The sequence below is a fragment of the Erythrolamprus reginae genome, chromosome 2, assembly GCF_031021105.1.
Source record: "Erythrolamprus reginae isolate rEryReg1 chromosome 2, rEryReg1.hap1, whole genome shotgun sequence".
In the NCBI taxonomy this organism is placed as follows: domain Eukaryota; kingdom Metazoa; phylum Chordata; class Lepidosauria; order Squamata; family Dipsadidae; genus Erythrolamprus; species Erythrolamprus reginae.
In genome coordinates, this window is record NC_091951.1 from 202147752 (window position 1) to 202162010 (window position 14259).

General features: G+C 37.6%; 1 protein-coding gene across 6 annotated transcripts in view; it reads right to left on the reverse strand.

Annotated features, from left to right (window-relative positions):
• WNK3 (WNK lysine deficient protein kinase 3) overlaps positions 1-13135 on the reverse strand; it is a 119133-nt gene extending 105998 nt beyond the window's left edge. For 4 of the 6 annotated variants that reach the window (XM_070741287.1, XM_070741288.1, XM_070741283.1 and 1 more), the window contains exons 1-2: positions 7215-7391; positions 3314-3432 (exon numbers count right to left, since the gene is read on the reverse strand). The gene's annotated coding sequence lies outside the window, so the exon portion shown is untranslated. Of the gene's footprint in view, positions 1-3313; positions 3433-7214; positions 7392-13076 lie in introns of those variants that run through there. The other 2 variants (XM_070741284.1, XM_070741285.1) reach the window with 2 other exon arrangements.
• Between the last annotated feature and the right edge of the window lie 1124 nt (positions 13136-14259).

Genomic DNA, 14259 nt, shown 5'->3' on the forward strand with positions numbered 1-14259 from the left:
GGAGCGGGGGGGGGGCGCAGCGGCCGCAGGCAGTCGGGGGAGATGGCGGCAGCGAGAGGGATCGCTCTCTCTCTCTCTCTCTCAACGGCAAGTGTCCGATGGGAGCGGGGGGGGGCAGCGGCCGCAGGCAGTCGGGGGAGATGGCGGCAGCGAGAGGGATCGCTCTCTCTCTCGACGGCAAGTGTCCGATGGGAGCGGGGGGGGGTGGCCGCAGCGGCCGCAGGCAGTCGGGGGAGATGGCGGAGGCGAGAGGGATCGCTCTCTCTCTCTCTCTCTCGACGGCAAGTGTCCGATGGGAGCGGGGGGGTGGGTGGCCGCAGCGGCCGCAGGCAGTCGGGGGAGATGGCGGCGGCGAGAGGGATCGCTCTCTCTCTCTCTCTCAGCTGACTGCAAGTGGGAGCCCTGACGGTGGCGGTTGGACGTGCTGCTGGACGTCGTACATGCTGGCGCTGCGTGCTTGGCATATACGGTGTCCAGCACCACGTCCAGCTGCCGCCGTCAGGGCTCCCGCTTGCAGTCAGCTGAGAGAGAGAGAGAAAGAGAGACATATAAGAGGCAGAGAGAGAGAGAAAGAAAGAGAGACATAGCAAGAGAGGCAGAGAAAGAGAGACAGAGCAAGAAAGAGAGACAGCAAGAGAGGCAGAGAAAGAGAGATAGAGAAAGAGAGAGAGAAAGAGAGACATAGCAAGAGAGGCAGAGAGAGAGAAAAAGAAAGAGAGACATAGCAAGAGAAAAGGAGAGACTTAGCAAGAGAGGCACAGAGAGAGAGAGAAAGAGAAAGAAAGAGAGACATAGCAAGAGAGACAGAGAGAGAAAGAGAGATAGCAAGAGAGGCAAAGAGAAAGAAAGAGACATATAGCAAGACAGTGAAAGAGAGAGAGAGAGCAAGAGAGAGAGAAAAAAGCAAGAAAGAGATAGCAAGAGAGACAGAGAGAGAGAGCAAGGGAGAGAGAAAGACATAGAGGAAGGGAAGGAGGGAGAGAGAAAGAGAGCAAAAAAGAGAGGAAGAAAGAAAGAAAGAGGGATGGAGAGAGAGAATGAAGGGAAGGAAGGAAAAGAGAGAAAGAGGGAGAAATAGAGCGAAAGGGAGGAAGAGAGAGGGTTTTTTTGTCCAAACTTTTCTTTAGCCCGCCCCCCCCCCCTTCAGTGTTCCCCAGGATTTTGAAAATACGAATAATGTGCCGCGGCTCAAAAAAGGTTGGGAAACACTGCTCTAACCTATATAAAATCAATTATTTATTGTCATATTATGTACAACCCTGAATGAATTACTGAATCAGTTGAACAATTATTTTATGGACAACCTCAATGAAGAAGATAAGTATTTCTATTCTTTGCTTACCTTATTATTTTTTAACTTTCTTATTATTTATTTATTTATTTATTTATGGATTTTTACCTAAATCACATGGTCTTCTGATTTCTAGACATGCTTTAACCACTACACCAACTTGGTTCTCATATATTAAATATGTATATTAAATATTTATCTAAAATAAAATTACAATGGTACCTCTACTTATGAACTTTATTCGTTCCGTGACCAGGTTCGTAAGTAGAAAGGTTTGTAAGAAGAAGCAATTTTCCCCATAGGAATCAATATAAAAGCAAATAATGAGTGCAAACCCATTAGGAAAATCCAAAACTTTAAGACTTTTTTTTTTTAAAAAGCGGCGAGCCAAGGAAGCGGCGGGTGAAAAGGGATTACCCCCATATTGCTGCCAAAATGTGTCCCTGGGAGCCCCGGCCATCCATCCCCCACTGCCCCCTCCTGCCAGAAGCCCGCGGGGGAAGGGAGAGGCGGGGCAGGAGTTTGAGCCGCTGCCACCTACAGCTCCTATCTTTATGAGGCTCATATAATCTTCCTTCTTTAATATCACAATAATTAGAATTAAATATGAAATTAAGATCTATAATCTAAATAATGTACATAGGTATTTCTGAGTATTGCTTCAAGTTATCTTTGATATCTTGAGGAAATACTGTATCCAAAATAGCATGTCAGAGGGAGTGATGCAACAGAAATATTAACACACATTTGACTGACATACTTAAAGGGATAGACATTTGCTATGCAAGAAAATTTCATTTGAGATTTAAAGGACAGCTACATGATAATACAGTATGAGATCACTGTAGCCTAAATCATGCATAAATCTTCCACTCCATTCATCAGATCAGCTATCAGCCATTCGCTGAGATTGCCTGGACATCAGGATTATTTTATTTGGTTCTATTACTTAACTCATTTTTTTAGAAAGACATGAAGAGCTACAGTACAATATCTTGCTTATTTAATCATGGTTTATTGAAAAATTGCAGCTGGCTGGATTCAAACAACATATGAAGCTTGACTATATAGACCTGTAATGGCAAACATATGGCATGCGTGCCACAAGTGGCACGTGGAGCTATATCTGTGGGCAAATGAGCCCTTGCCCTTGCTCAGCTCTGCCGCACGCATTTTCAGCTGGCCCCGCCCATGCCCCTTCCTCTTCCCCTTCCAGGAGTCTTCACATGGCCTTTTTAGGATGCCAGGTAAGAACAGGGTTCACGGGGAGCCTCTGGGTTGGGGTTTTTGGCCTCTGTAGGGCCTCCAGGGGATGGGATAGGCCCTTTTTGCTTTCCCCAGGTACCAAAAAAGTCTCTGGAGCCTGGGGAAGGTGAAAAATGGGCCTACTGGACCCACATGAAATCAGGAAATGGGCCATTTCCAGCCTCCAGGGGACAGGGGAGGCCATTTTCACCATCCCCAAGCTCCAGGAAAGCCTCTGAGCCTGCGGAAGGTCAAAAATGGTCCTTCCAGAAGTCTGAAAATTGGCAGTTTCCAGCCTCTGGAGGCTTCAGGGAGACCAGCTAGGTCCAAAATGGGGCGCAGGGGAGATCTGCGCACATGCCTGGGGAAGTGGGGGGTTTGTGCATGCATTCACAGGGGGCGGGGCAGTACGGGAGTGTCACGCACACCTGCACAGTTGGCGGGACAGGAGATATTTGGGGGTATTGAACCATGGGTGTGGGCTTGAGCACATTTGGTACCTGAGGGAAAAAAGGTCCGCCATCACTGATCTAGACCAGTTTAAACCCCAAAGGCACAGTTAATACAATATGAAAAATGTTATTTTTAGTAATTTAGTAAAATTCTAATCATAACTTTTACTTTAAATATTGTATTGTCTATTGCTAGATACGCTGTCATTCTGGATGATATTCTCCATTAATATTGACAAGACTACAATTGTTGGTTGCTCCCAGAACTTTTGGAAACAATGTAGTACTCACACATGTACTTTAAAACAGATTCCTTCTAACATACCTTAAAGAAGTCCCTGATGAGAAAACAGCAGCCTGCTTTATCAATAATTATTCAATATTCCATTGTTGAAGTTGAAATTAGTTCCCAATTTGTATTTTTAGGTGGAAGAAGCAGTAGCTCTATGGGCAAACAAAGAACTCCATTAACAAATAGTGCACCTAAACCCTTCTGATCTAAAAATATCTGGTTCAAAACATTTAGATAATATTCCATGAATAATCATAAACCATGAACACATTTAGTTAACAAAATTATTTCTCATTAGTCAAAAAGTAACTGGATCTTATAATACTTCTAAATTTTAAATAAAAAGTTCAAAATTGCTGTGGTGAATTAAAGCTGCCTATTTAAAATCAAGAAATCTCTAGTTCAAATTCTGTCTGTGCTACTTGTTTGCTACTTAGTTATTAACAAACCACATTCTTTCAATGTCATCTTTAATATAAGAATGATGTACTGTATATTCAGGGGTGGGCTACTGCCCGGATGGGGGGGAAAGCAGTGGGGTAGTGAAAATGGAGCTCCACCCCAGAGCACCCAATTTGCGCTGAAATATGTTGAAAAAGAATGCAGGGTGTCATGCATAAGCCACGCCCATAGTGTGGTAGTAAAAGTTTTGGTATTTTTTCACTGTGTTTATTACATATGGTAATACCAATTACATATGGTGATACACATGTATCTGAGCATTCAGGAACCGCTCCGAGTCTTTGGAGAGGGGCGGCATACAAATCTAATAAATAAATAAATAAATAATAAATATAAATGCCAAATATTATTTTAGGGTGGGATAAAAATATGGAAATTGTTAATTTTTTAATTTACTTCCGAGAAAACTTTATTTTGTAAAATAGCAAATATTTTACTCAGTATGCTTTCTGTATAAAAAAAGAAAGTCCAATGTTTCCAAGAGTTCATTCTTGGACAGTGCAATAGTTCAAGCAGAAATTATGACATTTACCATCTGCCATAATATAAAATCCCTTGCAAAATTACACTTCAGATGTATCAAAATAATATCTCATGCCTCATCACTATTTACAAACTAATAAAGTATGTAATACTCCTAGAGGAGGGCTGTACCACATGCTAGCAATGCTCAGTTTAGCCAAGGAGAAAAAAGTCCCGATATGTCACATGATGATGCTGTGATAACACAAGTTTGACACCCCTGTCCTAGAGGATAAAACAGCTTCTATTTATAACTACCACTTAGCAGAATACTATGCTCCCTTTTCTTACCTTAAAATTGGATAAATGTTTTTCAGCAAAATGAGTGGAGTAGGATTATAAGGTAGACTGTTGTTGGCCATTATAATTTTATTACATATTTAACCATATTTAAATGGTAGAGAATTCATACAACCTAAAAGCCACCATTTTCTTTATTTAATAATGATATTAAATAAATATCTACTGATACTTATTAAGGCCCAAAGTCACTTATATCAAAATAAAAGAGTAGATGCAAGACACTAAATGTAGACAAGCATCTACAGAAAATTTTTAAAAGTATTTTGATTATCTGAAAATAAACATTAGGAATGAATTTTAATTCCTTTCTATAGTCCTTGATATAACCGTAATTGTTCACATTTGCTGAGATGTATGCAATTCTCACTTTGAAAGATATAGTATGTTTCCACATGGAATGTTTACCTATGGTTAAATAATCCATTTACTAAATGTTCTGGTTTCATATAAGCATCAACTAACTATACAAGCTGCATTCACACAGCATGCTAGGCAGATTATTATTTAATTGAGCTATAAATTTAAATCTGTAAATACTGTACTGGATTCAAGCAACAATACATTGCACTTGTTTAGAAATAATTAAAGCTGCAACCAAATATAGATGATAAAACATATGGTAAAGATCTTTATTAATTACAAAACTAAAGATAAATTTTTGTGGATATTCTCATTAGCTACTGATACTTAGAACTAAATAATAGAGATGGGGATTAATAGTTCCAAAACATGCCCAGCTCTGGTGTTTAATGTTATTCAGTAAAAGATCCTGTCTCCTTAAGAAATCCTGGCCTTTGGCCAAAAGCAGCATTTGGGTTCAGCTACAAGTCAAATTTTTCTGGTCTACTGCTAATGGAGGCACACATAGAACAGCTGACTTTAAAAAGATACATGGACCTCTGATGAGTTTTATTTAACCCATATATGTCAACAACAGCCTAAAATAATTGGAATGATTCTGTTTAGTTCCTATTCGATACAGTACTGCATTATATATGCCTTGCTATTTACAAAGTAACAGAGAAGCTATTCAGGGCAGAGGGGATAAATTTCCTTTGAATGGCTGGCGTAAAATCATTATTTTGAAACATACAATATAACTAGAACTCTATAGAATGATACTAGCATCATCTGTGACACTGCATCACATTTTACCCATCATGTTAAATTCTGCTATGAAGAAACAATTGTTTTCCTTTCTTTTCTAAGGGACACCATAGCCACCCCTACTGGTGATTTCAAACTCTGCTAGACATTCTTCTATACTGCTAAAGGTACCAGAGTTTTATGAATTACTGATTTATGCATTGTACCTTTCTAAAGCAAAAATACAAGTAGCCAGATTTATCTACCATAGTGACCCGACCCAGATACCAACATCTATAGCTGAGTTCACAAATAATTTCAGCAGCAGCGAAAGAAACATTTTGGAACGCGATATATGTAGCATATATCCCTCAATTCTTTAAATTCTCTTTGTACAATCTCAAGGCATACCTCAAAACTAAGAAATGTGGATCTGTCTGATTGAATCATTTGACATTAAATTACCCACTGAATTTATCTACAGCCCAAAGGATTTATCAATCTACCAGGGGTGCAATTAAAATTATAATTTGATAAAGAATTACATGGAATAGTTCTAAATAAAAAAATTAAATGTCAAATTAACTCAATACTTCATTTTAGAGATCAGCCAGAGAGAGTTTCCCCAGGCAAAAGAGACCATCCTTTATTTGCTAAAAATAAAAATAAAAATTAAATATACTAAACATACTCTTAAATTTTCTTAATCACAAAACTCACTGGCTTCAGTACAGCTTATTTCCTAGTAACTTAGGCACAGTTATTCTAAAAATAAAGATCATTTAAACATACAACGCTCTGCTCCGTGGGAAAAGAATCCCACTGATGAATCTAGTCTGCAAAATTTCTAGGGGTTAAAGAAATACAGTCACGAGGTATTTAACAACAATTAAAAAAACCTGCAGCATAGGATTAAAACCACGTCAGGGCAGGATGTGTGCAATCAATATTATAAATCATATACAAAGGTATAAAGGAAAGGTAAATATGTAGCAAAAGTACAAATAATTTTTTAAAAGGAAAGTTTCCTTCTTTTCTGTTTAGCCCACACAAATCTCTACACAGCTTTATACACATTTCCTTCATGTATGGTAAATACAACACTAGCTCGTTCTGTCTTCCTACCTCATCATCTCTGAACACGATTCACTCTACAAAGAAATTCCATCCACCCTGACTTACACACACACCTGTCTTCCCAACAGCAAACACCATTCATAATTGAAATTCTAGAGCTTTTTGTTCCAACTCCCCAACTAACCAACTCCCCCCCACTCCAAAAAATCCTTGTTAAATCAAAATCTACACATACCTCTGAAGGACTATATCCATAAATTACTGGTATTTAAGATTATAATATAAATCCCAAGGTGAATCCATTTTCTGCTTTAACAACCAGCATTCTAAGCAGCGTTCAGCATGGCAATCCATCCAGACATTCTGTAATCACATGCACAAAAGCCGCCCAAGCACCCCTCCTCTCCTTCTTCTTCCGCTCTCCCTCATTACTACCCACCCGCTTTTTAAGAGAGAAAAAATCTTTATACTTATTTCTTCTTACCAAAATGTTTAAGGTTTGGGTCAATGCCAAGGGGAATGCATCTCTCCATCTCTGTGGATTCCTCTCAAATAAACCCCATGGACGCGGCAAAGAGGAGCTGGAGGATGCTCACTGCATTCAAGGGAGAAAAGACCCCCACCTCCTTATAAGAAAGAACTTCCGGGTGATGGTGAACCTTATAAGCAGGTGAAGAACAATCCTCTCCCTTCCACCTCTACCATGGGCTGTACTATTGCATCTCCCTCCCTCCCTCCCTCTTTCTCTCTCTCTCTCTCTCTCACACACACACACACAAACAGAGAATGGGGGAGGAGAGGGTGGAAGCAGAGCAAGCCCTTTGGAAAGCTTGAAATAGGAACAAAGTGTTAATGAATCAAACTACTGGGATAAACCATCTAATCTGTTAGAGAGGAAGACAGATATATTATTAGCCGGATGTCAAAGAAATATATTACAGTACAATGCATCACTGTGGGTATGATGGCAGTATAGTAGGTCATTTGTACACATATATTTAATTAATGTAGTGTGATTAAAGATTAATTAATACTGTAGAAATATTTGACTACCACAAGTTCAGGAAAAATTTGCATGCATGTACAAACATAATCTTAAATACTAACATCTTTATATAAAAGGAGCAATTGCAGTATGTGAATTTATCCAGGAACAAAATACATCTTTAAAAAAGTCTGGAATATTCCATTTTCACTCCAAACCATGCCATTACATCAATAAACAATCAAAGATGGAAAGTGAACAAATGTTTTCACTGGAGGCTTTTTAAATCCGTAGTAGCATCTTTCCAGCAAAGTATTTTTTTTTACAATCTTTGCTTGATAAATTATTTCTAGATTATGTACACTGGAATATAGCTAACTCAATCACAGTTTTCAAAAGGGGGTCTAGAAAATTAAGATTTGCAAATCTATTTATTTTCTAGGTAAACAAAATATTACTGAAGTGAAAATTATTAAATCATACAACATATTCCTTAAGTCCTAGCTCAAAGCACTTCCAAGAATAAAGGTAAATGCTCTTATATGAATTCTAAGGTTCAAATTCCTAGTTAAGAATTGTATGCCATCAAGTCATTTTTTACTCCTAGCAACCACATAGATTTATATCTATGTTATATTTTATTTTACATTTTATACTAGTTCAATACGCTCATGAGCAATTAAACAAATGGTGGAACAGATTATTTTAAAATTATTTTTATAGTATGTATGTATGTATTTATTTAGTATTTATAAAACTGATTCCTCCTTTTAATGAAATGGAAAAATTCTAGAAATTATGCCTATTGTAACTATATCTGAAAATTAATATATTTACTTTTATACCATAATTAATATTTTTTTCAAAACTCTTATTCTGTCAATAAAATATTAAAATACTTCAGATTAGGAAATCAGTTTAAAATGGTCTTTAATAGAAAATCTACAGAGCAGACAAAGGAGTTATGGTACAACAGCCCATCTATTTTAATACGATAACTTGTTCTCACAGTACATATTGTGACAAAATGAAATCTATTTAGCATTGCTTGCCATATTGGTTTCGTATGGTTTAAGATTGGCATGTTTTAGCATTGAAGAAAGTAATTGGTACTGGAAAATTACTATGTAATAAATTGGGAGATGATATTTAGAATCAGACTTGGGAGTACTACATATTACACGGTTGGGCAAGTTATTTTTGACTCCTAACTCTCTGGAGATGGTTCTAATGCTGGTAAAAGGTAGAAGGAAAGAGGACAACTAGGTACAATCTTGCTTTGAAGATGCAGCAGAGGGCGTCAGCTCTGCAAGTAAACCAGCCAGCAGGAGAGTAGACTCTAATGAGCAATGTGCCTCAGCCCTGCATATCAATGGAAGCTCAGCATGGCTTAGTGTCCTCAATCCCTGAGAGAAAACATTATGAACAACTTTTCAAAATCTCAGCTCTATTATCTTTATTTGGCTGTGCTTGAAAGTCTGGATTAAAGTTCACTGTTTCTCTTGTCCCTCTTCTTGGATTCCATCATTTGTGCATTTGATTCCTGGTTTTGACTTTGCCAAGACTGTAAGTAATGTTGGTGTCATCACTTACATTTTAGTTTTCAGATGCCTTTTTAAAAAAATTCTATTAGATCATCTATTTTTTATTGCTAAGATGTTTGAAGCAGCATATATGGGCCAGAATTCGTTCCTTGTAATTTCTTTCTCTCTCCCATACTATTTTCTCTTGCTGGTCATGCACAAACAATTTTTAGTTCTTGGTCAGTTGTTTGAATATTAGTCAATATGGTTATGCACAGAACCTAGTAATTAAAAGGGGGAATTAATCTGATAATGTAAGATAAAAATAGAAATGTATCAGAGCACTCTGATCACTAGGTGCTTTCACTTTAACATTTTGGATAGTGAAAAAAGGAACAAAATGCAAAAATACACAACACTATAAAAATGCACAAGAACTTACAAAAAAGTACAGTTGTCATCTTAAGATACTAGTAAAAAGAACAGCTTCCCTATAAAAGTTTATCAGATTTATATAGCTACCCATTGTACAAATATATAGATCTATCCAAGCATCTGAAAATCCATTCCAGGACTTTTGCTGCTACTCAAGTGGTAGTCTGTGGATGGATTGCTGGCTTCTTTATTGTTGGTTGTTGATCCAAAAGGATATAAGCTAACCACCACTTCAATATCTTCATTGTCAGTTTTAAAGCTAGTTGCAGTAATATTATCATTATTTTGGTATTAGCATTAATTATTATCTTTCCAGTGAATTTGGCCCCATCCATTTGTCTTTGGAAAGCCCTTAAACCTTGGCATTCTTCATTTTTTATGTTTGCCTGATTTATGGTTATAATTGTATGCTGCCCAGTCACATTTTGAAAGATGGGTGGCTACATATATTAAATAAATAAATCTTTTAAATCTTACTGGTCACACTTTAACAGACCCAAGATAGAAACCAAAAGCTAGCATTTTCTGATAAGACTATTACAAACATGTTATTACATTGATCAAACCCAATAGGTTTTAGGGTGTAAAAATTACAATATTAGTACTGACAAATATATTTTTCTTCTTTAATACTAAAATAATAAGTGAGCACATGACTAAACATATGTCTGCCACTGTAAAAAGCCACTCCAAGCCAATTTTTTTAAAAAGAGAATGTGCAGAATGTTATATTTTGATCACTAAATTCAGAGCTTTTAAGAAGCTATTCAATTTCTGGACTTTAGAAATCTGCAAATCCTTTTTGCTTTATTTAGAGAGTTTGTTCTTCCTTTTCTACAGTGTTTTCCTTTCTCTCTTGCCTAATTTGGGAAGATAACTTATCTTCCATACAGGTTACCTATGTGCTCTATGTGAGACGCATGCCAGTGTTTGGAAACACTGCTATGGATGACCTTAGTAGTCAGTGTGCATTGATTGGCTTATAGGAAGATTCTCTTGTAATGGTTTGTGGGAATGTTCTTGAGAAGCAAGAGGATGAAGAGCTTCAGCCAGGGCAACAGTCAAATAAGAGACATTTCAGCCCATGAATAAAAATGGGAGCATGGTATGTATCTCAGAAGGACCTTCCCTAGTTCTGTGGAAAATAAAAGCAACAAGGAGAGATGTCCTTTCAGACTTGCAAAATTCCAATTACTGTAACCTCACAATTATATTAGCACTCATAGTTTTGTCTGAATTATCTCGAAGCATTTGACGACATGTATGAAAAATTCTTAAACATTGAGGACAAGAAAATAAGATGAGAAATGTATGCAAACAGTAGGTTAGTACCACATATTCCTAAAGGCATGAAATGAAAATAAAATGGATATGAAAATGAATGTGATATGGAAATAGCCAACTATAGTTTATCCTGATATGCTGTACAAATTCCAGCCTGAATGGTTAGTTGATGGTTTTGTGTTACGCTAATCCAGAAAATTGAGCCAAATAAAACATCATTAAGTTTCAATGTACTGTATAACTCAGGCAATTAGGTCAATAAACTATGGACTAATTTCTCATGTGTTGACATGTTGTGCAAACCAAATTATTGCTGATTTTATATTTTATAATATGTGATTATTCATTGGGGAGAAACCTTTGCGGTGTCTGAATATCTAAGGCAATACTGTATCGCACATCTTTTAATGCGCAATTCTACAAAGAATATGCCAAACATTTTTATTTCTGTTATGCTGGGACATTATTTTTTTTTAAAAACACACAACATGCTAATGAGGCATGTTGAGATTTTTTTTCAAAACACCCTTCTTGCAAGTCTTTTTAAAAAAAATATCAAAGCAATAAATCCCATTATTGAACAGCAAACATAACATTGTAAATAATAAATGGATGTAGTAGAAATACCTAGACATAAAAGCCACTCCAAAAAGGAAAGCAGGGAGTAACCGGCTGCTGCCAAGATATAAACCGGTATTCTTTAATTGCTCTCTAAGGTAAAAGTTAAATCCTTTCAGTTCACCCACTCACACCATTTCATACCGTAGTTCCAAAGAGGTAAACCTCAGCTTTCATGGTCAACATTGTTGTTGTTTTATTCCTTAGAGCCAACCACTAAAGACTGGAGCATATACAGTACCGCAAAAAATTTAAGTTTTGTTTTATGTACCAAAACTGAACAGAACTGATAAACTGCAGTACAGCCGTTCCATATAAATCCATAGCTAAGTCTTTCAGCCATGCTGCTTGCCTCAAACTGAAGACTGCCCCAAACTTGAATACAGTACATGATATTCTTGATGTGTACCCATGAAGGTAAGCTTTGCTATCTTTTTCTTTTTCCCAGTTTCTACTGTCCCAAACCATGCTGGTCAGTCCATAGCAAATAATTTCAGGGTAAGTTTAGGGGCAGAGATCTGCCCTTATGTTATTTATCTGATACTACTACTACTACTACTACTACTACTATTATTATTATTATTATTATTATTATTATTTTATTGGATTTGTATGCCGCCCCTCTCCGCAGACTCAGGGCTAGTAGGTGTACATGCCCTAGCCCACGACTATTTAACTACCAGTTATTTGCCTTTTTGACAGCTGTTCCATCATGCCAAAGGGAGAAAGAGGCTTAGCAGTCTGCCTTTGGGAGAGGGGGGGGGGAGAGAGAAGAAATGAGGAAGTCCCTATTCTCTTTCTTTTTTCTCCTGCTTCATCTGGTGAAACAAAGGGTGTGTGTGTGGAAGGGGGGGGGAGTTGTTGAGATTGATTATTGGGAGGGATAAAAAGGCAGAGAATGATTTGTTCTCATATTAGAGAGCAATGAATGCAACCATGAGAAAACCTAGCTTTCAGTTTTATGTCAATAAGTATAAAAGTAGTGAAGAAACTACTTCATTTTCTTGAGGCAAATAACTGGAAACCTAAATGTTTGACACATCCTCTACAAGTAACTACAGATCCACCACAAAATACCGAGCTATCTCCTATCTAATCCTAACATAGTAGTTAGTAGTACTTGTTCGTTTTGTATCGTTTGGGCTTCATCCTAATTATTTTCTCTACGGTAACTTATAGGCAACTTATAAAATACCGTAAATTGGCTGTTCTGTCAGGCAAGGCCTGAAGCGACCGCAAAGAAGTTCTCAGAATGACGTGTTCATTTCTCAAATTCGGTCTACCTCACAGGTTGGCTGCAGGAATAATGGAGTGAAAATTACACCGGCGTTTTTTGTTTTTGTTTTTAAGTTTCTCTGGAAAAGCAGTGTTTAAAACCTTTTTTTCCCCTTCCTTACAAAAATGTCCCGATTTGAGTTCCTTGGCCCTTATATATGAATCATGTTCAATTCTTCCAAATCGTCCTTTTAATAGAGAGGCGTCTCCATTTTAGCTTACTAACCTTTCTTCTCTATGGGTAAATGAGTCCCCCTCACTTTGAGACTCATGCTATTTCCAATCCCAACTAACTCCCACCCCGCGGGGAGGGGAAGGGAGGGGGAGAGGACAAATGGCGCGCGTCGGGCCAAGCACAGCGCGTGCCAAAAAAAAAGAAGAAAGGAGCGAAGGGAAACGCTAGCGCGCGTGCGTGACTTGCGTGTATGAAATCTCCTCCCCTCCTCGCCCCCGCCCGCGACCGTCGATTCGATTTGCTTCGCTGGTTGCCTTCGCTCTAACTCCATTGGGCTTCGTTCGCGCAGAGTTTCTTGGGAATGGTAGTCTCGTGTGTTTTATTTGCGCGGAGAAGCCATATGGTGGTCGGAACTGAATATCGGCCATTTTGTTGGGTTTTGCTTAATTGAAAATTGCGTGTGTTATATAGGATTGAATATGATGGCCCGAGTGCAGCCCAAATTAAAAACATGTAATACGTATATTGCACGAAAGCAACATATTAAAATCGTTGCGAGGATGAACTGGGCCTACCTCCTTTTGAATTCAGTGCGATTCCACCCCACCCCCCGCATACACCTCCCGGACCCCTGTAGGATTCTATTATTTTTAACTAGGCATTGCAGGATGAATCTGTGCCTTGCTGAGTTCATGCATTATAAACCACAGGGTTTTTTCCCACAGAGAATACAAATATAAAAACTCGTATGCTGCCCCGAGTCTTCAGAGTCTAATAAATATTATTATTATTATCATTATTATATAAAATAGGCTTTAGTTTTTTAAACCAGGAAAAACAGTCAGTCTGGATAATTCATGATCACTTAATTGAGACTTGAGATGATCTTGAAAGGGTAATTCAGATATGACCAAAGATAAAGCAGGGCAATATGGTACATATCATTATATTAATTATATAGGAGGAATGGTTAGGCATTGAAATCCCAGGATTTTATTCTTGTATGTAAGAAAGTAAAACGCAGAAAAGCAAATTAATTTTGTATCAAGCCTGTTGCTATTCATTGTTTAGTATAAATGTGTTTAAGATAATGGATGGAATTTTAAATTCATGTTAAATTCACCCTTAGTTTCCTTAGTTTTATCTAATGTCTAGGGATGAATGCTTTTAAACTATATTGGAGTTTTTAAAGTCTTTTAAATCACATTAATTTTATTTTTATATGTATTTGCTA